The 24,903-nt window shown below is 43.9% G+C and overlaps 1 long non-coding RNA gene across 1 annotated transcript; it reads right to left on the bottom strand.

The window, feature by feature from the left end:
- Positions 1–837: 837 nt before the first annotated feature.
- LOC138750793 (uncharacterized) lies at positions 838–8,434 on the bottom strand. Its single transcript, XR_011349508.1, has 2 exons — positions 7,759–8,434; positions 838–2,702 (listed from the first exon to the last, which is right to left on the bottom strand). It is a non-coding gene; the product is annotated as an uncharacterized lncRNA (long non-coding RNA).
- Between the last annotated feature and the right edge of the window lie 16,469 nt (positions 8,435–24,903).

Below are 24,903 nucleotides of genomic sequence, written 5' to 3'. Positions count from 1 at the left end.
GAGACTGGTAGAAAACAAAGCACCAATATCAGGAGGCAAGGACAGTGCAGAGACACCCAGCTCCTGGAGACAGGGAGCAGCACAGAGATCCCCCAGTTCCGGAAGACCGGCTGAGTTGGACACAAGTCTGGAAGTGGCTGGGCCCGGAAGTATACAATGTTATGTTCCAGGGTAAACTGGAACAAAAGCGAGGCAATGCACTTTGGTAAATCAATCCGCTGTCCTCTTCACAGTCTGATCTGACTACCTGAAGGTGTCAGGGAACTGGCTTGGAGGGGCTGAGGCATGCTACAAGGATTGGTCAGAGCCAATTGTAAATGTCCACCAGAAATTGTGTCTGTGGGAATGACACTCCCTCTCAGTAATGGGGAAGAACAAGGTCATCAGGTGCAAGGTGCTCTCGGTACTGCTGCATGAGATGCAGGTGTGGCCCATCCCACACACCTCTGCCCTAGCAGTTATCAGAGAAGTTTCCCTCTTCATGAAGGGGTCCAAAATGAATGGAATGGGATGGAGGTCCATGTACATTGCCAGACTATGGTGTTATGAGCCCAAAGGACCCCAAAACCCAGCAGCAATAGACGTTCACCAGGACAAGTAGTTATATAAAGATACGTTGTTTTTAATTATCTTTAAACATGAAAACAGAATCAAACTTTAACTTATCTCTATTAACTTAACTAACCTTAATCCCCTTCTAAGTCTAAGCGCACGTGTATGATGTGTTTGTAAATTTAAGAAAAGTTATTTGGTTCACAGTTGAATCTCACTTCTCATTCTTCCAAGTTCACTGGTTGTAGGCAATTCTTGTCAGAAATAAAACTTCTCACACATGAGTCTCTTTAAAACTGATGACACGACAAGCTTTATTTACAAGTCTGCAGAGTTGGACTTAACTGGCTTCTCACCAGTTAAGCCCCGATACATACAGTGCATTGATTTTTATACCTTTATTATTTGCCCTTCCCCTTCTTATTAATACTGTTTTAATTGGTTAGTATTACAAAAACATTCTAAGTATAACTGCATTATTAATTATCACGTTCGTTACGTACGCTGTGAACTCTACATTCACTGAATTCTGTTTCTCACACTTCTTATCAATCCTTTGTCTCCTGCATGTCTCTCACTATGACCATGAAAAGATAGGTTTAAAAAAACATATTCAGCAGCTCCTTCTGTCCTTGACTGCTAGTAAACTCTCTGTCCATTCTGGCTTCCCTGTTTATGATTAATCATCACATTTTAACTTAAGTCTTTTTAACCTAAATTCTCTATATCACAATCCACCCCTTTCTCTCTTTAAAATGTGTTGAATATATGTATAGATATGAATGGGGATTCTAAGCTAGGGAAGAGAAATGTTTTATGATACATTAATCTCACGCTGAAATAAAAGTCGTACAGGGTCTCCCATCCCCCCTGGTTGCATAGCTTGTTCGACCATGGAAATCACCAGGCTGCGTAGACAGGGAATAATACAGGGCAAAATAAGTAGGAGGAATAAAATACCTCCGATGACCCACAAGAAGGTACGCCACCAGGTTCCTCCAAACCATTTGTCCATCCAATTAAATTGTGGGAAAGGATGCCAGGTTTGAACCGGTACATGGGACAATGTACGAATATTATCAGCGATTTTACGAATGGCTTTTCCATTATCATCAATCTGTAAGCAGCAGTTAGTCAAATTAAGTTTACCCCTACTGGGTATTTGCCGGCTCGTGAGAGACAATAAAAACCAGAGGGGACGTTAGAGAGAGACCAGGTTTCTCTTGATCTCGTTCGGTTAGTTGTCCAAATGCGGGAAATCATGGTCAATGAATTGAGAGGTTCTCCCCACCAAGGCCATTGTTCTGACATCCGTGGACCCCCGCAGACCCAACAATTAGTTACATTAAAAGTTCCTGCAATTTTAGTTGCCAGATCTACAAAAAGGTTATCTCCCCCAATTGCATTACTGAAACTTACATGGTTATTTGGATGGACTCGAACTAAGTCCGGCTGTCTTAAAGGGACAGGCAATTTCAAGTGTGGAGTGTAACTTTTCATTGGAACAGTACGTTGGTGTATGCAAAACCAGAGTCCATCAGGGCATGGTGGGCTTGAGTCACCTTTCCAACCGTTAAGAGGGAAAGGAGTGGTATTAGGAATCTGTATATAATGACCCATATTATTTCCTTCTTTTTCCACACAAGGGGTATATGGATGTTGGGTGGTATTTTCTGCCCAACATTTCTCAGGAACTGAGGTATGGGAAATGAAATTACCTTCCTTTCTTCCCCAAATGTGGTCCTGAAACAGGACCACTGTATCTCTGCATTTCTTACATTTCACACCTGATAAAGACATAGGCAAACTAAGAAAAATCAAAGAACATAACAATAACATTGTGAATTAAGTCTTTTTGCAAAATCGTAAGGTAAGAGGTTTTTCTCCAGGAATACAAGTCCAATCTGAGTTCGTATCAGGGTCCTGTGGCGCCTCTACAGGTCCCTTAAATCTGGATGCGTGTGTCCACCCCTTCTCTCTTGTTCGTGCTGCAGCTTCTGTAGTTAAGAGAACTTGGTATGGACCTTCCCACTGGGGCTGGAGTTTTTCAATCTTCCAGGTCTTGATAAGAATCCAGTCTCCTGGTTCCACTTTGTGTAAAGAAAAGTCTAGAGGCGGTGTTTGTGCCAATAGTCCTCTCTTTCGTAAATCTGTAAGAGAGCGTGACAGTGCCTGTAAATAGTTCCTAACAAATATATCCCCTTCCCCCAAGGTGGGACACCCCTCAACTGTACTCCAGAAGGGAAGCCCAAACATCATTTCATAAGGGGACAGCCCTACATCTTTTCGTGGGGCAGTACGAATTCTCAATAAGGCTAGGGGCAGACACTTTATTCAAGGCATTTTAGTTTCCACCATTAACTTTGTCAATTGGATTTTTAGTGTTCCATTCATACGTTCGACCTTCCCTGAGCTTTGTGGATGCCAAGGGGTATGTAATTTCCAAGAGACCTGTAATGCATCACAAATCAATTGCTGGATTTTTGAAGAAAAATGTGGACCCCTGTTTGAGTCTATAGAATCCATTATACCATATCTGGGGATTATCTGCTCTAGGAGGAGGCGAGCTACTGTAGAGGCTGTAGTATTTATTGTTGGGAAGGCTTCTACCCATCGGGTAAAGTGATCTATTATCACCAACAGATATTTCCATCTTTGAACTTGAGGTAACTCTGTGAAGTCGATCTGGATACGTTGAAAAGGGCGTATGGCTAATGGTTGACCTTCCATGGTCCCTGTCCTCATTATCTTCTTATTAATTTTTGTGCATAGGTAACAATTTTGCACCTCTTGTTGGGCCAAGGTGTAGATTCCCTTACACACATATTCTCGAAGCACTGTGTCACATAAGGCTTGAGTGCCCCAGTGGCTCTGTTGATGCAGGTGTTTTAAAATGTTGCGAGTTATTTCTTTATTTAGAACAGTTCTTCCATCTGGTTTTTTCCATGTTCCATCAGGTAATTGGCTTGCGCCCAGCTGATCCATGTTCTTTTCTTCCTTAGCAGTGAAAATGGGAGCTGTCTTTATGCCTTGCCTTATTGGGATTAAAGTCAGCAAACGGACTTCTTGTTGCATGGCTGCTCTTTTGGCTTCTTCATCAGCCAGTCTGTTTCCAATTGCTGTCGGGTTATCTCCCCTTTGATGGCTTGGTATGTAGACCACTGCTATTTCTTGGGGTAATGTTAAGGCTTCTAAAGTCAGAGTAATCATCTGATCGTGTGCCAATTCCTTTCCTCTTGATGTAATTAGACCACGCTCCTTCCAGATCTTACCAAAGGTATGCACTACTCCGTATGCGTATTTGGAATCTGTGTAAATCGTTCCAATTTTCTTTGCCAGTATTCTGAGGGCTCTCTGCAAGGCATATAGTTCACAGGATTGTGCTGACCAGCTTCCGGGTAGTCTCGTGGATTCTACTACTTTCCAAGTATTTCCTTCTATTATAGCATACCCATTTCTTCTCATTCCGTCAACACATCTGGCGGAGCCGTCAATGTAGAATTCATATCCTTCTCCCAGCGGAGTATCGCAAAGGTCTTCTCGGGTCTTGGTCTGAAGATCTGTCAACTCGACACAGTCATGCTCCACCTCTTTCTCTGTTTCACTGCCGTATAAAAACTGAGCTGGGTTGCAGCTATTAATTTTTGCAAACTGTAAATCTTCTCCAACCATTAAAATGGTTTCATACTTTAATATACGAGAATCAGTCAGCCATCGATGGGCAGTTTGTGTTAATAAAACACTCACAGAATGGGAGGTGTACACAGTCATCTTTCCTCCAAAAGTAAGTTTACGTGCTTCCTCTACCAACAGAGCAGCAGCCGCTACTCCCTGGATACACGTCGGCCATCCACGAGACACTGGGTCCATCATTTTGGAAAGGAAAGCCACTGGGTGTCGCTGACCACCTTTTTCCTGTGTTAAAACTCCCACAGCTGTTCCTTGGTTATGAGTGACAAATAGCTGGAAGGGCTGTTTTAAAGAGGGCAGAGTGAGCACTGGGGCTCGTGTTAGGCGATGTTTCAAGTCCTCGAACCATCCCTCCTCCTCCTGGGTCCATTTCAATGGATAGTCATTTTCATTTGTCAGTTTATCATACATAAACTTCACCAAAGCTGAGTAGTCCTCTATCCATAACCTACAGTATCCTAAGAGTCCCAGGAATTGTCTTATTTCCTTCTTATTACGGGGTAAAGGCATTCTAGTGATTCCCGCAATTCGTTCAGGGGTAATTCGTTTCTGTCCTTTACTTATCTGGTGTCCCAGATATATCACAGTTTTCTCAACAAACTGTAACTTGTTTCTGGACACCCGTAGACCCTTTTTCCCCAGATAATTCAAGAGTCTAATGGTCTCTCTCCTCATTTCTTGTTCCTTGGGTCCTGATAATAGTAAATCATCCACATACTGCATTAGTTGGGAATCATCAGATTGTGGATAGTCCATCAGGATTTGTTCTAGCATTTGTCCAAACAGGTTTGGAGATTCAGTGAACCCTTGGGGCAATACAGTCCACCGAAACTGTCTCCGTCTACCTGTCCATGGATTTTCCCATTCAAACGCAAACATATCTCTACTTTCCTCTTCTAACGGACAAGTCCAGAAGGCATCCTTCAAGTCGATAACACTAAACCACTCATGGTCTGGGGGAATCCGACTCATAATAGTATAGGGATTAGGCACCACTGGGTGGCGGGTCTGAACAATAGCATTCAAACTTCTTAGATCCTGAACTAGGCGATAGGATCCATCTGACTTTTTTACTGGGAGTATAGGGGTGTTATAAGGTGACATGCATTCTTCTAATAGTCCGTCTCGTATTAAAGTCTCAATTACCGGCTGTAGCCCTTTTCTCCCTTCCAAAGAAATAGGATACTGACGTTTCCTTACCGGCTGATGACCTGGTATTAATGTGACATGTAAAGGTGGGATGTCCAGACCTCCTCGATTTCCCTCCTTATACCAGACTCTCTCGTCAATCTGCCGTTCATCCTCTTCCTTTAAAGCGCAGAGGTGGACTCGCACTTCTCCGTCCACAGGGAGAGCACCCAAACCTAGGAGAGCCTGTAAGTCCCTTCCTAGGAGGTTAAATCCAGCCGAAGGTAATAACAAGAGGTCTTGTACCCCTTCTCTTTCTTCCAGTTTCACTGTTACTTGGGGAATTATTGATACCATTCTGGGAGCTCCTTCTATCCCAGAAATTGTCAAATTACTTTTTATAGGCTCAGTTCCGATTGGCACAGTTATTACACTACTTCGTTCCGCTCCTGTGTCCACCATAAACACCACCTCTTCTCCCTTGGGACCAATGTTTAGTTTTACCAGGGGTTCCCTCTTATATTTGGTCCCTAACATTTGGAACCCCTGACACCCCTAATCTTCTTCCATAAGTTCGAGGGCACGCAATTCCCTCTTGTATCGGGGGCATTCCCTCTTAAAGTGTCCTTCCTCATTGCAGTAATAGCATTTAACAAATCTCCGGGGTCTTCCCTCTCTTGGATATTTTGGATTGTTTAGAGGAAGGTTTTGTTTTCTTTCCCCTCTGGATTCAGCATTCATCTGTCGGATAGTCTGTACCATAACCTTTGTCGCCTTCTTTTGATCTTCTTCTTCTCTCTGCACATATACTTTTTGTGCCTTTTTTAACAGTTCACTTAGGGGTTTTTCACTCCAGTCCTCCTCCTTTTCTAGTTTCTTTCTAATGTCTTGCCATGATTTGGAAACAAATTCAATTCGAATAAGCTGTTCACCCATTGGTGTACTAGGGTCCACACCAGCATACTGTTGGACATTCTTTCTCACCCTCTCCAAAAAATCAGTAGGGGACTCGTCTTTCCCCTGGTGGTTCCCAAATGCCTTGGTAAAATTGTGACCCTTTGGCACAGCCTCCCGTATCCCTTTAATTGTCCACTCTCTATATTGTCTCATACTTGCCAATCCCTCGGGTGTTCGTTTGTCCCACCTGGGTTCATTTAAGGGATATTTTTGTTCATGGGGTCTAGGGTCCCCAGGTTGTTCATATTCCCACATGAGGAGGGCAGCCCGTCGAATCATCTGCCTCTCCTGGGGTGAAAATAATGTTCCCATTATTGCCTGCATCTCTTCCCACGTATATGTGTTTGGTCCCAAGAATTGGTCAAGCTGTTCAGCCAGTCCTATAGGATCTTCCAATAACTTTTTCATTTCTTTCTTAAATCCCCGCACCTCTGTACTAGTTAGGGGAACATTCACATATCCCGTTCCCCCTCCCGGTCCTCCCATAGGAACTTCTCTCAGGGGATTTAGGTTTATTGAAAACTTTGATGGTCCTGGACCAGTCTGGGATCTTGTCCAGGGTCGGTTTACCGGTGGAAGTTTAGGGTCCGACTCCCTTAATTCATCCTTTTTATCCCGGCCCCCTTCGGGGCAATCAGATTCATCACCTTTCCCCTCCGGTAATAAGCTTTCCTCGGGCGCAGTAGGCACCGGGGGAATATAAGGAGGGGGAAGGTTGTCCAGAGGTTCCCATTTCTTTTCTCCTGCCACTCTCAATTTAAAACATTCTGTTAAGGATCCTGGCCAGGGAACCCAACAAAATGCATATGCTGACTCTTCTTGATTCACCTTTGGTCTCGAATTTACATATATGTTTAATGCTTGTCTAACCCAATCCTCATCAGATCCAAATTTCGGCCACCAGACCGAGGAACCTTTAATAGGTTGTTTTGACCAAAGGAGACAATATTGGACCATCTTTTTCTTGTTTTTGTCCCGATATCTTTTACTATCCCAATTTTCAAACATTCTCCCCAAAGGGCTGTCAAGGGCTACTCCCAGGAATTGTCCTGAATTTTCAGACGAGCCCTTAGATTTTGATCCTCCCATTTTCCCACCTAGATCTGTTTATCGTTGCTGAGGACCCTCTCGCTCTGGACCCTACTCCCTTCCTCTCAGACGCCTCGTCGGAGGTGCTGTCCCTCCTTCGGTTACCGCTGAGGTTTTCCTGGGGTTGACCCCTCTCTTCTCGGCACTTCGTCGGAGGTGCTGTCCCTCCTTCGGTTACCGCCGAGGTTTCCCTGGGGTCTATCCTAGAGTCCCGCGACAGGGTTCTCACACAACGACAAAAGATCTATACTTAATCTATTCCGTTAGGTTTTTATCCAAACAGGTGTATCCCGTTACACCTGTTACCCAATCCCCACACCACAATCGTAAGTCGTCACTTACCGGTGTCTTCCCGGGGATTGAACCGTCACCCTTCTCCTCTCCGTCTTGTCGTGTCACCCTGTCCGGATACCACTCGCTCAAGCCGCCCGAAGCGACGAGCAAGGGACTAGGAGCCGCTGAACTCAGCGGGGTGCACCGCCTCCGATGTCCCTCTTCTCGCCTCCCCTCACGGCCGGAGTGTAGATCCCGGACGAGCCCCCATTTGTCAGAAATAAAACTTCTCACACATGAGTCTCTTTAAAACTGATGACACGACAAGCTTTATTTACAAGTCTGCAGAGTTGGACTTAACTGGCTTCTCACCAGTTAAGCCCCGATACATACAGTGCATTGATTTTTATACCTTTATTATTTGCCCTTCCCCTTCTTATTAATACTGTTTTAATTGGTTAGTATTACAAAAACATTCTAAGTATAACTGCATTATTAATTATCACGTTCGTTACGTACGCTGTGAACTCTACATTCACTGAATTCTGTTTCTCACACTTCTTATCAATCCTTTGTCTCCTGCATGTCTCTCACTATGACCATGAAAAGATAGGTTTAAAAAAACATATTCAGCAGCTCCTTCTGTCCTTGACTGCTAGTAAACTCTCTGTCCATTCTGGCTTCCCTGTTTATGATTAATCATCACATTTTAACTTAAGTCTTTTTAACCTAAATTCTCTATATCACAATTCTGATACTGTGCACAGAATTGAACATGTATAAAGTTCACGAGGCTTTGCCATTCAGGAAAGTTCCGTTGGTTTTTCAGAGAGAGAGATTTGTTGTTCCAAAATTTCCACAACTGAGCTACCATGATTAGTCACCTCAATGTTTCGCTGATAAAACTTGGCCCATCAGGGCTCTCCAGATGATAACCTCTTCCTGGAATGTTCCTTACAGTTCCACTTATTCCGAGAGAAAGTTCTTGGACTACTGGCACATTTTTGGGGAAGCTGGGACCTATACCATAATGATGGGTGACATCTTAATCCCAGAGGGACCAGTCTCCTGGTGGGGGCATTTGCTAGGGCTGTCAGGAGGGGTTTAAACTAGTATGGTTGGGGACAGGGTTTCAGGTTAGCCAGGACAGTAAGGTGAGGGTTAGTAGAATAAGGAAAGAGACAAGTTTAAATAATTTGAGGGAGAAAAAGCAGGAAGTAGTAAACAGATGTTGCAGTGAAAATTGTGAGAATGCTAGAGAGGAGGATGTGCAGAAGGTAGGATGTAGGAGATCCCTGAGTTGTATTTATTTTAACGCGAGGAGCGTAGCAAGGAAGCTGGATGAGCTAAAGGTGTGGATTGACATGTGGCATTATGATGTTGTGGCCATTAGCGAGACATGGTTGGAAGAAGGTTGTGACTGGCATTTGAATGTTCCAGGATTTCGCTGCTTTAGATGTGACAGAGTTGGTGGTTCAAGAGGGGGAGGTGTGGAGGATATTACAGCAGTGCTAAAGCAAGATAGACTGGAGGGTTCGTCAAGAGAGGCAGTGTGGGTAGAGCTGAAAAATAAGAATGGTGAGGTTACTATTATGGGGTATATTATAGGTCTCCAAATGGGGAAAAGGAACTAGGAAAGCAAATGTGCAAGGAAATAGGTGATATATGCAGGTGAAATAGGGTGGTGTTGGTTGGGGATTTCAATTTTCTAAACATCGATTGGGAAATGCAATCAGTAAAAGGGCAGGATGGCTTAGTATTTATGCATTGTATTCAGGATTGCTTTTTGCAGCAATATGTTGAGACGCCAACTGGAGTGGGAGCAGTGTTTGATCTGTTGTTTGGGAATGCAATGGGGCAGCTGATGGAGGTGAGCGTTAGGGAGAACTTCGGATCCAGTGATCATTTTGACATACTCTTAAGAACTTGAAGAGGGAAATTAGAAAGGTAAAAAGAAGGGATGAGGTGTCCATAGCTAATAAGGCGAAGGTGAATCCTCAGGGTTTTTTCAGATTTGTGAACAGTAAAAGGAGGGTTCAACATAGAATAGGTCGACTGGATGATGGGACCAGTGAACTATGTCAGGAACCGTATGAGATGGAGAAATATTGAACAATTTTTTCTCGTCTGTATTCATGAGGGAAAGGGTCAAAGGGCTATACAAGATGAGAGGCAAAGGGCTTAGTTATGGAAAGGATAGGAATTAGTAAAGCGAGAGGTTTGGAGCTTCTAGGGTCAATTAAAGTGGATGTCTCCTGGTCCTGATGAGATTTTTCCCAGGACTATAAGGGAAGTCAGGGAACAAATAGCGGGGACACTGACAGCGATTTTTCAAAGATCACTGGAGGAGGGTGTGGTGCCGTGGGATTGGAAGGTTGCAAATGTTGTTCTGTTGTTCAAAAAAGGCAGTAGGTGTAGGCCAAGTAATTATCGGCCAGTAAGTTTGACTTCCGAGTGGGGAAGATTATGGATGGTATACTTCAAGATAGTATGTTCAAATATCTGGATAGGCAGGGATTGATCGGGGGAACCCAGCATGGGTTTGTGAAGGGAAAGTCATGTTTGACGAATCTTGTTGAGTTTTTTTGAAGAGGTGACAAGAAAAGTGGATGAAGGTAGGGCGGCTGAAGATATCTATTTGAATTTTAGTAAGGCTTTTGATAAGGTTCTGCATGTAAGGTTATTTAGGAAGGTTCAGTCATTAGGGATTAATAGATAGTGAGATGGGTTCAGAGGTGGCTGGGAGATAGACAGCAGAGAGTCATGGTGGACAACTGTATGTCATGTTGGAAGCCTGTGACAAGTGGAGTGCCTCAGGGATCGATGCTGGGTCCTTAATATTAATGATTTAGAGGAGGGTGTGGTGAACTGGGCAAACAAATATGCAGACGATACGAAAATAGGGGGAGTGGTGGATAGTGAGGTATATTTTTTTAGATGACAGGATTTGGTTTGTTTGGAAAAGATGGCAGAAGGAATTTAATGTTGACAAGTGTGAGGTGCTGCATTCCGGAGAAAAATAATATAAATAGAACATATGCAGTTAAGGGGAGGGGGTCGAGGAATGAAGAGGAACAGAGGGATCTTGGAGTTATGGTACAGAGTTCACTGAAGGTGGATTCCTAGGTACTTAATAAAGCATATGGCATGCTGGCCTTCATAAATCATAGCATAGACTAGAGTGCAGCTGTTTAAGGCATTGGTGAGGCCAGGTTTGAAGAATTGCGTTCAGTTCTGTTCTCCAAATTTTAGGAAGGATATAGATAAGGTGGAGAAGGTGCAGAGAAGATTTACAAGAATATTGCCTGGCTTACAGCATCTGGATTACAGGGAGAGATTAAGGAGACTGGGAGTTTATTCATTGGGAATAAAATTATGAAAGGAATAGATAGACAAGTCATAGACAGACACTTTCCCGTGAGGGAATGGAAGGTTGGAACAAGAGGCCATGAGTTAATGGTAAGGAGGCAAAACTTCTGGAGAAATTTTAGAGGATGCTTCTTCACTCAGAGAGTGGAGGCAGAATGGAATGATCTTCCAAATGAGATTGTTGCGGCAGGGTCCCTTCTGTCATTTAAGAGAAGGTTGGATGTGTACATGGAGGTGAGGGGGGTTAGAGGGATATTGGCGGAGATCAGGAGGATTGAGCTAGTGGAGGATGTCATGGCCTGTTTCCGCTCTGTAAATGGTTAAATGGTTACATAGTGACACAGTTTTTCATTTCAGTGTCCCATCTCTCGTTACAAAACTCTCTGATACCCTCGTTCGTGCTGCACATTTCTTCACTGCTGCTCTGGCTGGACTCAGAAAGTTTGCTTGATATTTATCCAACTTCAGTTTTGTATCTGCTTCATATATATAACCAAGCACAAATATTCTCACATCCTTTTGTATTTTTATCTTCATAATTTGTCCTAATAATAAACTGAAATTCTTCCACTTTTACACAGGTCCAAACCGAATGGAAAAAAAAGTCCCGATCACCTGATTACATTGAAAACATTTCTCAGAAATATTGGAGATAAGTCCATTTAATTTATATAGAGTATAGCAGAATTTATGTGGAGAATTGTATTTTATATCTGGCATTAATCATATTTGTAACACTCTTGACACAATCCTGACCCTATTTCTTCTTGAATTTGTATATTTCAATCTTCACACCACTCTGAACAGCTTCTTTCTGAAATCGTCACATCCAAGTCCGACTCCCATCTTTCTCCTGACCTCTGCTATCCTGGTTTTGGATTTTCTCTCTGGAGAGCATCGTACATTTCATTGATAAATTTGGGTGTATTTCCCATCCAACTCTTTGTTCCATTTCACTAATGTTAGGTGGAATCAGTGTTGGTCCCTATCTTTCTCTTAAGAATGATCTAAGCGGGAGAAAACAGAAGGTCCCACTGGCCTCTCCATATTTGTGTTTAATTGTTTGAAGAATTTCTTCCATGTAGCATCTTCAAAATATCTTATACTCTGTCATAACATAAATTTAATATTCTATTGCCTCTGTTCATAGGCAATAATACATTTTGACATACTTTGCTTTCCCTCCTCCATTGTTGTCAGATTCGTGTGGGTCCCACAGATTAAGAACCAGACCAAAGCGGAGGTACAAAGCACACATTTATTTCGGGGATGGAAACAGGACAACAGGGTCGATATGTTAGGCAAAAGTCTACACACAGAGTACGCAGGGAATAAATATACACTTCTAATAAGGAGGGTGAAACCGACAGAGACTGGTGGAAATTACATGAACCTACACATTCAAAATTCAGGATCAAAGTTATACTATGAGTCCCCACCCTTTGACCGGTATGGACATGGCTCTTGCTGCCTTACCTCGCGACTCACCCCAACCCAGTGTGGAAGATGCTACTTACTAGCCATGAGGAGTCGAAAGAGGCAGAACAAAGGGGAACATGGTCCTTTATAGTTCTGGGGGCAGTGCTGGGAGGGCCAATCTCTTGGGGCAGGCTGGGCCCTGTTGACTGCTGTGGCCAATGCTGAAAGCCAAGTGCAGGGGCTCAGCAGGGGTCAGTCGAGGTGATTCACCTGAGCCAATTGTGTGAAGGTCAGGGCTGAGTCTGGCCGGGCTGCCTGGACTGCAGCTCCTGGGGATTTAGGTGGGCCAATTGGGTGAAGGTCAGGGCTGAGTCTGGGCGGACTGCCTGGACTGCAGCTGCTGGGGATTTAGGTGGGCCAATCGCAAGGGTCACCATGATGACTTGGAGTGAGTCTTTGACCTTGATTGGCAGGTAGTGTGTCCACCGAACAGGATTGCAGCAGCGCCACCAGGTGGTGGACACTGCCTCTCCATGACAATCCACCCCTTTAGAAGACACACTGATTGCCAATAAAGTGCAACAGGTAATAAGAAGGTCTAACGGGGCAATGAAAATGTGAATATAAATTGACGATCACGTCATGGAATAACTATACCAATGATAACAAAAATAAGTGCAATCCCCCAGTGAATGATAGTCACCCAAATGCCTCTCGTGGAGCCAAATGGCCCCCAGGGTCCCCATGAGGTGGTGATGCTGGTGGATCTGGTCCCTGGATTTTTGAATTTTGGCCACCGAGTCCCGAATGTGGTCAGTCAGGTGGGTGATGTTAGAGGATTCCTTGGGAATGTAGGTGCAGCCCTCCTGGCCAATGACAGCACAGCCGCCAGCAGGTAGTCCAGGGACATCTGATTTGGCATTGCCACTATACGTCTCTCCTTCAGCTCCACAACTGTTCATGTCAGAGTGTCCTTTGTTTGGTGCAGTGACATTGCTGACTCGTTGGCCAACATCTCCAGGAGAGTGGTCACCTGGGTCACTTCGTTGGAGAGACATGTGAAACTGTTCACTGTTCAGGAAAAGGTGACATAGAGTTGTGAACTCAGCCAGCGCCATCATGGGCATTAGTCCCCTGTCCATCGAGGACATCTACAAGAGGCGGTGTCTCAAGAAACCAGACTCTACCCTCAAGGACCCCCACCCCAGCCTGTGACATCTTCTAAATGCTACCATTTGGATGGAGGTACAGAAGCCTGATGAACACCCAACAGCACAAGGACAGCTTCTTCTCCTCTGTCCACAAGAGCTTGATAGCTGTTTCATGAACACTGTTCTTGAAGCTTGGGGTGGGGGAGTGTGTGTCATGCAGAAGGTTTGTACACTACGACCATCGGCAACCTTGAGGCATGGCCTTGTGACCCTCGCTCTGCCAATGCTGTCAGGCATGGGTCGGCCATGGTTGGAGCATGCTGGGAGCAGCACCGTGCATGCTGGGAGCAGTGCCAGGCATTCTAAGGGCAACAAAGTGCCGCTTGTGATGGCTATTTTTGTGAGAACAGCCTTCTACTCAAAACAGCGATGCTGCATGAGGGAGGGCTGACTGTTGAAGAGGTTTGTCAGTTGTCACCTCAGTGGTTGACATATTCAAAGTGTTTTATTCTGTGTAACAAGGCAATAAACTGATAACATCTACGAAGAAAGTGACAGTATTGCGAGCCTATATCATTTCAAAGCCTCTGGTTCCTGCTGGCTGCCTTGCCGACTCCTGATACACATTTTTACAGGATGCAACTTCATCCACTTCTGAGTGGTTCCATCAATTCCCGATCCCTCGAGGTTGCCCTTGCAGGTTGATAGGGTCGTTCAGGCTTATGGTATTCTGGCCTTCATTAGTTGGGGATTGAGCTCAAGAGTTGAGAGGTCACGTTACAGCTCGAGAAAACTCTTGTTAGATCACAATTAGAATATTGTGTTCAGTTCTGGTTTCCTCATTACTGGAAGTTTTGCAGAGGGTAAATGTAAATGTTCCACTATCATCATGTAACACTACATTGAGAATGTAACATACATGAAATTCTTTAACTTTATTCTACGGGAAGGCGGACAGAGTGTCGCCACGTTCTCCAGCGCCCCTCAGAAATCTACAGCACCGGGTGTCTCTAGGCGGTCTCCCCTCCAAGTCCTAAGCCTGCTTCACTTCCAAGATCAGGCAATCTCAGGAAGATTCAGACTATTAAGGTGCAGAGAAGATTTATGAGGAGGTTGCCTGAACTGAAAAATGAGGCAAGCTTAACAGAGCTAGGGCTTTTCTCTTTGGAGTGAAGAAGGATAAGTGGTGACAATAGAGGTCTACAAGATTATGAGGGCATTGGTAGGGTAGATTTTCCTGGGGCGAGAGGAGCAAATACCAGAAGACAGAGAGATGTTAATGAGACTATCTCAGAAATGATGTAATGTTGTTGGAGAGGGTGCAAAGATTGTCTAAGATTATTCCTGGAATGCAGGGGGTGGCGTATGGGGAACATTTGGTGCCTGATGGGTTGTATTCGTTGGAGTGTAAGAGAATATCATAGAGATATTTTGAATGTTGAAAGATTTTGACAGAGTGAATGCGGATTAGATATTTCCCTTGATAGGTGAATCGAGGACAAGGGTCATAATCTTAAAATTAGAAATTATTCAATCAGAGAGGAGGAAGAACTTCTTTAGTCAGAGGGTCGCGGATCTGTGGAACCCACAGCCGCACAAGGCAGTGGAGGTCAGATCACGAGGAGAATTTAAATAGGAAATGGATAAGTATCTCATTAGTAAGGGTATCAAGAGACTTGGGGAAATGGCTGGAAATTGGAACAAGGTTCAGCTGAGTGTAGAGTCATGGAACAGACTCGATGGGCCTAGTGACCTGCTTCTGTCCGTTTACCTTGTTATCAGATTTCCGAATGTTCAACGAACCATAGACACGATCTCATATTCTCTTCTTTTGAAAATGTAATTTATAGCAATATTTCCACCTGTGATACTGCTGCGGAACAATACATTCCGTGAAATGTTCATGACAATAAATTCAGATCCAGATTCTGCATTGTTCCAAAACAAAGTCTAATTAATAGAGTAGAGATATATGCTCCATTTGTGTCTCCTGACCTATTGTTAATGTGAGGGGTGGTGGGGTGAAATTAGTCACTTTGGACTAATTTAGGAAGACTTATTTTCGAGATTTGCAGGATATAGATGATTACTAAGTTATAAGTGCTGAAGCTACTCCTGTCGGGGAAGAGATACAGAAGGATTTCAGCCAGATCCCACCGGCTGAGGAGCTGCTTGTTCCCACAGGCAGTGAGAAGAGCTGCTGAACAACGGATGAATTGCTGAATCAACTTCTCATGACTCGATGATTTGTGAAGAATATTTATTTTTAATAAATGTATTTCAGACATGCATTGAAGTATAACGGGTTTATATAGAGTGTAGAAAAAGAGACGTCTCACAGAATTGTTTTCCAGCATTTTGCTATGTAGGTTCTGTGTCGATGTGTCGTTGTTCTGTATGTGTCTTGTGTCTGATGTGTGTTTGCATGTTTTTACATCAAGAACCAGAGGACACTGTTTCATCAGGTTCTACTTATGAAATCGGATGAGATATTAACTAATTTTCTTCGCTGAGTGTCGTGAATTCATATTGAAAGGCAATGGATATCCTTTTCTGAGGATATTTCACCTGGTCACCTCATTCTAGGAATGAGGTGGAAGCTATGGGGAGGGTGCAGAGGAGATTCACCAGGATGTGGCCTGATTTGGAAAATAAGTCTTATAAGGCAAGGTGAGCAGAGGTAGGGCTTTTCTATGGACACCAAAGAAGGATGAGAGGTGACTTAATAGAGATCCATGAGACGATGAGAGGCACAGATAGGGTGGACAGCCAGCACATTTATCCTGGGGTGAGAATACCAGAGGACTTCTAAATAAGGTGAGAGGAGGAAAGATTTGGCATAGAAAGATGAGTGGAGACTTAATAGCAGACTACAAGATTATGAGAGGCATAGATAAGGTGGAGAGCCAGCACCTGTTTCCAAAGGCAGGAATAGCAAGGACCAGAGGACATGTGTACAAAGTGAAGGGGAGGAAGTTTATGGGAGACATCAGGGGTAGGTTATTTTTACACAGAGAGTTGCGGGTGCCTGGAATGCTTTGCCAGGGATAGTGGTGGAGGGTCAAACATTAGGGGCATTAGACAGGCACAGGGATGGAAGAAAAATAGAGGGTTATTGGATAGGGAGAGTTTAGGTTTTTTTAAAAACAAGAATATATGGGTCGGCACGACATTCAGGGCACCCTGTGTTGAACAAGTAGTTTGTAAATGCAGCCGTTTACGTCAATGTTCATGGTGGACTTTGCTTATTGGTGTATGCTACTCTGACCTAGAATGATGGATGCCAGTGTAAGTTTGTTGTCTGTCTCAGTTGCTATTCTATGTGTGTGTCTGCAACTTCCAAAATGTCTATCCCTTGCATGGGGTCCCTTTCTCCCGGAAGAGGGGGTCAGGAAGCTCCAGTGTGATTTGGATAAATTGAGGGACTGGGCAGATACATGGTAAATGCACTACAATGTGGATAAATGTGAGGTTATCCACTTTGGTAATACAAACCGGAGGGCAGATTACTATTTGAATGGCAATAGTTTAAGAGCTGGGGAAGTGCAGAGAGACCTAGGGGTACTTGTACACCAGTCTGTGAAGGCCAGCATGCAGGTACAGCAGGCGGTTAAAAAGGCAAATGGTATGTTGGCCTTCATATCAAGAGGGTTTGAGTATAGGAACAAGGATACCTTACTGCAGCTGTACAGGGCCTTGCTGAGACCACACCTGGAGTATTGTGTGCAGTTTTGGTCACTTTATCTAAGGAAGGATGTTCTTACAATGGAGGGAGTGCAGAGGCGATTCACCAGGCTGATTCCTGGAATGGCAGGAATGACTTATGAGGAAAGATTGCGCAAATTGGGATTGTACTCGCTGGAGTTGAGAAGATTGAGAGGGGATCTCATAGAGACATATAAAATTCTGGCAGGACTGGACAGAATGGATGCAGATGGGATGTTTCCAATGTTGGGAAAATCCCAAACCCGGGGCCATGGTTTGAGGATAATAGGCAAACCATTTAGGATCGAGATGAGGAGGAATTTCTTTACCCAGAGGGTGGTGAATCTGTGGAATTCATGGCCACAGAGGGCAGTAGAGGCAGGTTCATTAAATATATTTAAGAGGGAATTAGATATATTTCTTCAGTATAAGGATATTAAAGGTTACGGAGAGAAGGCGGGGACGGGGTACTGAACTTTAAGATCAGCCATGATCTCGTTGAATGGTGGAGCAGGCTCGAAGGGTCGAATGACCTACTCCTGCTCCTATCTTCTATGTTTCTATGTCCCAAAGTGGTGTTGCCTGAACTCCCCATGTGTCTGCTGCCCTGTCAGTGGAATAAGCTTCTGCATTCAGTTGGGCCATGTTAGTGTCTTGGCAAGATTGACCATGTCCTGCAGGACATTCACCAAAAGCCTTTGTCTGATACTATCAGACTCGAGGCCGGCCACACAGGCGTCGCTGATCAGTTCTCCTGGTAGACAGCTGCCAGAACATCGGTGAGCCACAAGCTCACCTTTGCTTCCAGAAGGCTCAAATGTATTCATCAACAGACTCATCAGGTGAATGACGGTGGCTGCCCAGAAGGATCTGGTGTTGATTACATTCTTTGAGGCTAAGGACTGCATTTTCAGGAGCGCCATAGCAGCTGAGTAAATCTTAGTCTCTCATCATCTGGAAGATGCGGTGGCCGACCTGTGCAAACAGCAGGTCTCTCCTATTGACATTTTTCCAAACGTCGTGTCACCTCAGAAAGGTGTTCAGGCAGCCACTGACCAAATTTTATGGAGGCCTCTGGATAATTGAGGTCAGTGTCCAGCTTCTCTGTTCGAATAGCCTTGTCCAGGGCATGCAGACAGAGTGATTAAATTGTAGCACTATCAATTAGACATGACAAACCGAAGTCAAGATTAATAGGCTTTAATCACTATAAAATTACAGGCATATCTTGCATGCTGTTGGCCCGATTCGAAGTACTGAGGGAGTAGATTGGGTGATACTGTCTTTATTAGGAATCCTGAAGGGGGAAGAGTTACAATATCAGGGGTGGGCCAACCAGTACAATGAATGTAATGCAGTGGTCCACCACAGTTTTGTTGGTATCTGTGTTGTGTCCAGTTCTGTGTCTGCGTGTTTTGCACTGAGGTCCAGACTACACTAGTTTGTTGGGTTGCACTTGTACAATCAGATGACAGTAAACTTGATTTGACCTCACCTGCAGCTATGAAGGAGGCCTGTTCATCATGGGGACACGGAGCTTTCTTCAATGACAATCCTGTTCTTCTCATCCAACTCTGCATAGATGTTCAGTCTGTCTAGAAGGGAGGCATCATTATTTGTAACTTGCAAGGTTGACTTGTGGCCTGTTATTGTCTTGATCCCTTGCCACGTCTTGTGTCTGTGGACGTCAGCAGGTAAGTGCATCATTTTCAGTAAAGGAATGGGAGTGAGATGGGTAGAAGTTGGGGAATATCCTTGATAGGGTTAGACCAAAAGATTTAATGCATGCAGTCGCCAGCTTCTGGAGTTCTGTTTTGATATTCAGACAGATATTGTGACCCTTTAGTCTGTGAAGTTCCTGCTGCATTTCAGTCAATAGAAATCATTTCTAGACTGGACTGGGGCTGTGTCATCAGAGAGGCAGCGTCGACGGGAACTGATCGCCCTGGAATGACAGAGGCTGAGGGGTGACATAAGCGAGGCTTAGAAAAGAGAAAAGACATGTGCCAAGCATAGAGAAATGTAATGTATTAATATGAACGTTACAGTGTGGTGTCTCACGAACCACTCGATTACTCCAATCACACCCAATTAACCTGCCAACGTAGTATGTTTCGGAGGGTGGGAGGAAACCGGAGCACTCAGCAAAAAGCCACACAGGTCATGGGGGGAAAGTACAAACCCTTCATACCCCAACATGGGGACACAACACAAACTCTGCCCATGAACCTCTTCACTCTGTCCTTTCATTTACACTTGTGTCTGCTCTCACTCAATCCCCCTGCTCATTAAACAGTTCTCCTGCCCCATTTCAGATTCAAGATTCCTTTGTTGTAATATGGCACGAGATTTGCTTTAATCTGTCCTAAGTCACAGAGCAGCAGCAATCATCAAGGATCCACACTACCCAGCACACGCTCTGTTCTCGCTGCTACCATCAGGAAAGAGGTATTGGTGTCACAAGCCCTGCACCACCAGGTTCAGGGACAGCTGCTCCCCCTCCACCATCAGACTCCTCAATGACAAACTCAATCAGGGATTCATTTAAGAATTCTCAATTGTGCACTTTATTGAGTTTTTATTTTATTCACTCTGTATTGCAGTTTGTTTACATTTATTTGCTTACAGTTAGAAACATAGAACACTGCAGCACAGAAAACAGGCTGTTCAGCCCTTCTAGTCTGTTCCAAAATATTATTCTGCTAGTCCCATTGACCTGCACCCAGTCCATAACCCTCCAGACCTCTCCCATCTGTGAATCTATTCAATTTATTCAAGAGTGAGCAGGCATTCACCATATCAGTTGGCAGTTTGTTCCACACTCCCACCACTTTCTGAGTTCCCCTTAATGTTCCCCAAATCCTTTCTCCTTTCACCCTAAAGCCATGTTCTCTCCTAATCTGTGGAAAGAGCCGACTCTCATTTACTGTCTATTCCCCAGAATTTTGTAAACCTCGATCAAATCTCTCCTCATTCTTTGACGCTCCAAGGAATAAGGTCCTAACCTGTTTAATCTTTCCCTGTAACTCAACTCCTGAAGAACTGGCAGCGTCCTAGTAAATCTTTTCTGCCCTCTTTCAATCTTACTGATATCCTTCCTGTAGTTAAATGACCCTGAACTGCACACAATACTCCAAATTTGGCCTCACCAACATCTTATACAACTTCATCATAACTTCCCAACTCCTCTATCAATACTTTGATTTATGAAGGCCAAGATGCCAATCCTTTAGTTCTTTACATGAGAACATTGAGTCCAGTTGTGTTTGCATGACCAATAAGTGGTAATTCTGCCTGACCCACAACAAAAATGATCTGAGGGTTGTATGTGATGTCATGTATGTACTCGGACAATAATTCTGAAATCTGGATGTTCCTGAGACTGGGGGCTTTGAATTAAAGGAGAGGTTGGATAGACTGGGACTGTTCTCCTTCGAGTGTAGGAGGCTGAGGGGGACCTCAGAGATCTTGAAATCTTAAAGTAATTCACCTTTTTCCCCAACATGTAAAATCAGAGGACATTGTTTAAATTGAGAGGGGAAAGATTTGAAAAGGACCTGAGGGGCATCATATTCACCCAGAGGGCGGAGGGGCGAGTGGAATGAGCTGCCAGAGGAAGTGGTAAAGCCGGGGACTATTGTAACGTTTTAAGAACATTTACTCAGGTACAGATTCCGAGGGATATGGACCAAATGCAGGTGAATGGGACCAGTTGAAGAGGACAACTTGGGTATCAGGGTCGAGATGGTCTGAAGGGTTAGTCTCTATTGATTACAACTCTACGAGTCTCTGATATCAGTGACTGCACAATCTCTTCCATAGAAAGCTCCAGCAGAAGAACAGGCCTTTCGGCCCTTTTAGTCTGTGCTGACCTATTATTTTATCCAGTTCCACTGACCTGCACATGGAACAGAGCCCTCTCATCCAGATACCTGTCCAAAGTTTTATTAACTTTCAAAATCAAGCCGGCATTCAACACATCAGCTGGCAGTTGGTTCCACTCTCCCACCACTCTCTGTGTGAAGACGTTCCCCCCAAATGTCCCTTTCAACATTTCACCTTTCATACTTGACCCATTCCCTCTGGTTCTTGTCTCACCTTAACTCAGTGGATAAAAAGCCTGCTTGCATTTGTTCCATCTACATCGCTCAGAATTCTGTGTTCATGTAAGCAGAGTGGTGCAGTGGAAGTGTGCTGGGCCCACATCCCAGAGGGGGATGGATCTAGATATTCTTTGGGTGTCATGGTTGGCTTAGCAGTTATCACAACTCTTTTCAGCGCCAGCGATTGGGCCCAGGGTTCAAATCACATGCTGTCTGCAAGGAGTTTATACTGTGACAGTTTATGCTATATTTTATATTGGTTAGAGATATGTTTTAAATGGAGATAAATTGTGGCATGTTTTTTAGTGTAGGTCAAATACAAACACTTTAAAACTGATCTCATTTAAAATTCCAGAGCTCTGCTCAAGGCAGACAGTCCAGGCTCTGGGTGCCTTTGCAAAAACTTTGAAGAATGGCTATAAGGATTTCACAAATAGGTGTTAATTCAACCTGCTGTGGAGTGATGGATTATTGTTTTGGAAAGCAGCAGATGGACAAACTCAGAGGATTAGCTCCGGTGCCGCAGTTTGAGTGCAGTTGGCTGTTCCCAGAGGGTCATGTGGTTTTCTGTGTGTGTGTGTGTGTATGTGTGTGTGTGTGTGTGTGTGTGTGTGTGTGTGTGTGTGCGAGAGAGAGAGAGAGAGAGAGAGAGAGAGAGAGAGAGAGAGAGAGAGAGAGAGAGAGAGAGAAGAGAGACAGAGTTGAGTTCTCCAGTTCTGCAGCAGCTGGGACTGGAACAGGACATGGTGGCAGCTTGTGGAAAACCCCATTTAGAAGATAGGTTGGGAGACCTGACTTCAGCCTGGTCAAAGCCCTTGTGGTCCACACGAAAGGAGATGTCTGGCTGGATAATGCTTCACTTCAAATAAGAGAAACACAAAAGGAACAGTGTGGTGACCTGTGTGATGATATGCTGCAGTACATCACTCGGCAACTAGGTGGCCTAGAGACAAGGCACCCGGCCTAATGACATCCGACCACCAGGTTGACCCAGAGGGCCCATGGTATAAAGCTGAGGTCCTGACCGTGCTCTCTCTCTCTCTCTCTCTCTCTCTCTCTCTCTCTCTCTCTCTCTCTCTCTCTCTCTCTCTCTCTCTCTCGCTCTTTCTCTTTCTCTTCTCTCTCATCAAGTTCTCAGTGGGGAAAAGGTTTAATGGTGATGTACAGTAAACTTTGGCAGATACTGCGACACCAGGTTCACAGTGGGGAGAAGTTTTAATGGTGATGTACAGAAGACTGAGACAAATATTGTGACACCAGGTTCACAGGGGGAGAAGGTTTAACGATGATGTATGGTACACTGAGACATATACTGTGACACTGAGTTCACAGCAGTGAGAATGGTTAACAGTAATGTACGTTAGACTTTGTCAGATACTGTGAAACCATGTTCACCATGGTAGGAAGAAGGTTTAATGATGATGAGAAATGAACTGTGGTAGATAAAGTGACACCAGGTTAACAGGGGGAGAAGGTTTAACAATTATGTATGTGAGACTGAGACAGATACTAAGATTATGGCTTCACAACAGTGAGAGGTTTTAACAGTAATGTACGATAAACTATGATAGATACTGTGACACCAAGTTCACAATGAGAAGAATGTTAAACAGTGATGTACGGTAGATTAAGGCAGATAGTGTGACACCGATTTCAGAGTATGGAGAAGGTATAACAGTGATGTACAATAAACTGCGGCGGATACCGGGTTCACAGTGGGGAGAAGGTTAATGGTGATGGATGGTAGATTGAGATAGATACTGTGGCACCGGGTTCACAATGTGGAGAAGGTTTATCAGTAATGTACAATAAACTGTGGAAGATACTGTGACACCAGGTTCACAGTGGGGATAAGGTTAACGATGAAGTACGGTAGACTGAGACAGATTCTGTGACACTGGGTGCACAGCACTGAGAAGGTTTATCAGTAATGTATGATAAACTGTGTCACATATTGTGACACCAGGGTCACAGTGGCGAGACTATTTAACGGTGATGTATGGAAGACTGAGGCGGATACTGTGACACTGGATTCACAATGGGGAGGAAGTTTATCAGTGGTGTATGCTAAACTGTGGCAGATACTGTTACACCAGGTTCACAGTGGGGGAGAAAGTTTAGCATTGATGTACTATAGACTGAGGCAGAAACTATGAGACAGGATTCACATTTTATGAGAAGGTTTCACAATGATGTACGATTAACTGTGTCAGATACTTTGACATCAGGTTCATTTTGGGGAGAAGGTTTAATGGTGATGTATGGTAGAGGGAGGCAGATACTGTGACACCAGGCTCATTGTATTGTTCATTTATCTTAATTACTACATCTAATTTATATGCTCCATTTTTTTGTGGTAACTTCCAAACATTCCATAAACTTCAATTCTAATCAGAATTTGTTCATTTAAAAGCCCAAATTGTTTGATCTCTTAAGTACACAGCACAAAATTAAATTCTTTACCTGGGTTTGGTTCAACGGCACTTCAGTCTGCCTCATTATTTTTTCAGCCCCCTCGTTTTGTGCTTTCTGCTTTGCCCAGCTGTTTTGCCAAATGGATATCCAACTCTGTCTTCTCAGCTTGACCCAACGTCTCCTCTGTAAACTTAAACAAACCAAGGAGACATAAGTTAAAATTTTCACATTGGCATTTTCAAACACAAAAATGACGCTGTGACTTGCAGTTTCATATCATAATCCCACTTGCTAAACTTGCAAGCAACTGCAACACATCCGACAGCTGGAAAATTGCAAGCGAACTGTTTGGTTAAAGCAAAGATTCCACCCAGGCACCCCATTAAAGTTCACAACAGATAGCAACCTGAAAGTTAAATACAAAGATCTGTATCAGGAAGATTAATGAACTTTAAAAAATAATAATTTCCACTATTGAAAGAAAACTCCTCTGGGAACACCAGGCTCTTGTTGAACATTTCCTGTTGTATTCCTCAAAATGGTTTGAATCTTAATTTCAAGCAGAGTCATTTGGTGAGATTGTTGGTCCAGAACAAACCCTGCCCACACATTCCCTTAAATACCTGCAAAGTCCTGATTCAGCTCTGCTCCATGCTAAAGCTATCAGAGCTTTTCTGAAGAGATAACAGACTTCAGATGCTGGTACATTGAGTCAAAAAAAACACGAATGCTTCCCTGAACAACACACCTCTCTCTGAAAATCAACAAGAACATTCCTCAACAGTAATTATTTACCTTTCTAGCACCAAACCTGGTGAACTTTATATATGTTCAATTCTGTGCACAGTATAAGAATGACCTGCATCCAGTGAACTTGAAGGAATGAGAAATGAGATTGGACTGTGAACCAAAGAACTTTTCTGAACTTACACACACATTACACACAGGTGCACTTAGAATTAGAAGGGGGGTAAGTTTGGTAAAGTAAGTTAAAATAGTAAAATAGTGATAAGTTAAAGTGTAAATCCGTGTTCATGTTGAAACAAAATCAG

Source organism: Narcine bancroftii, unplaced genomic scaffold (assembly GCF_036971445.1).
Source record: "Narcine bancroftii isolate sNarBan1 unplaced genomic scaffold, sNarBan1.hap1 Scaffold_269, whole genome shotgun sequence".
Classification (NCBI taxonomy): Eukaryota; Metazoa; Chordata; class Chondrichthyes; order Torpediniformes; family Narcinidae; genus Narcine; species Narcine bancroftii.
The sequence above is the reverse complement of the archived record's forward strand: the minus strand, read 5'-3'. Positions and strand labels throughout refer to the sequence as shown.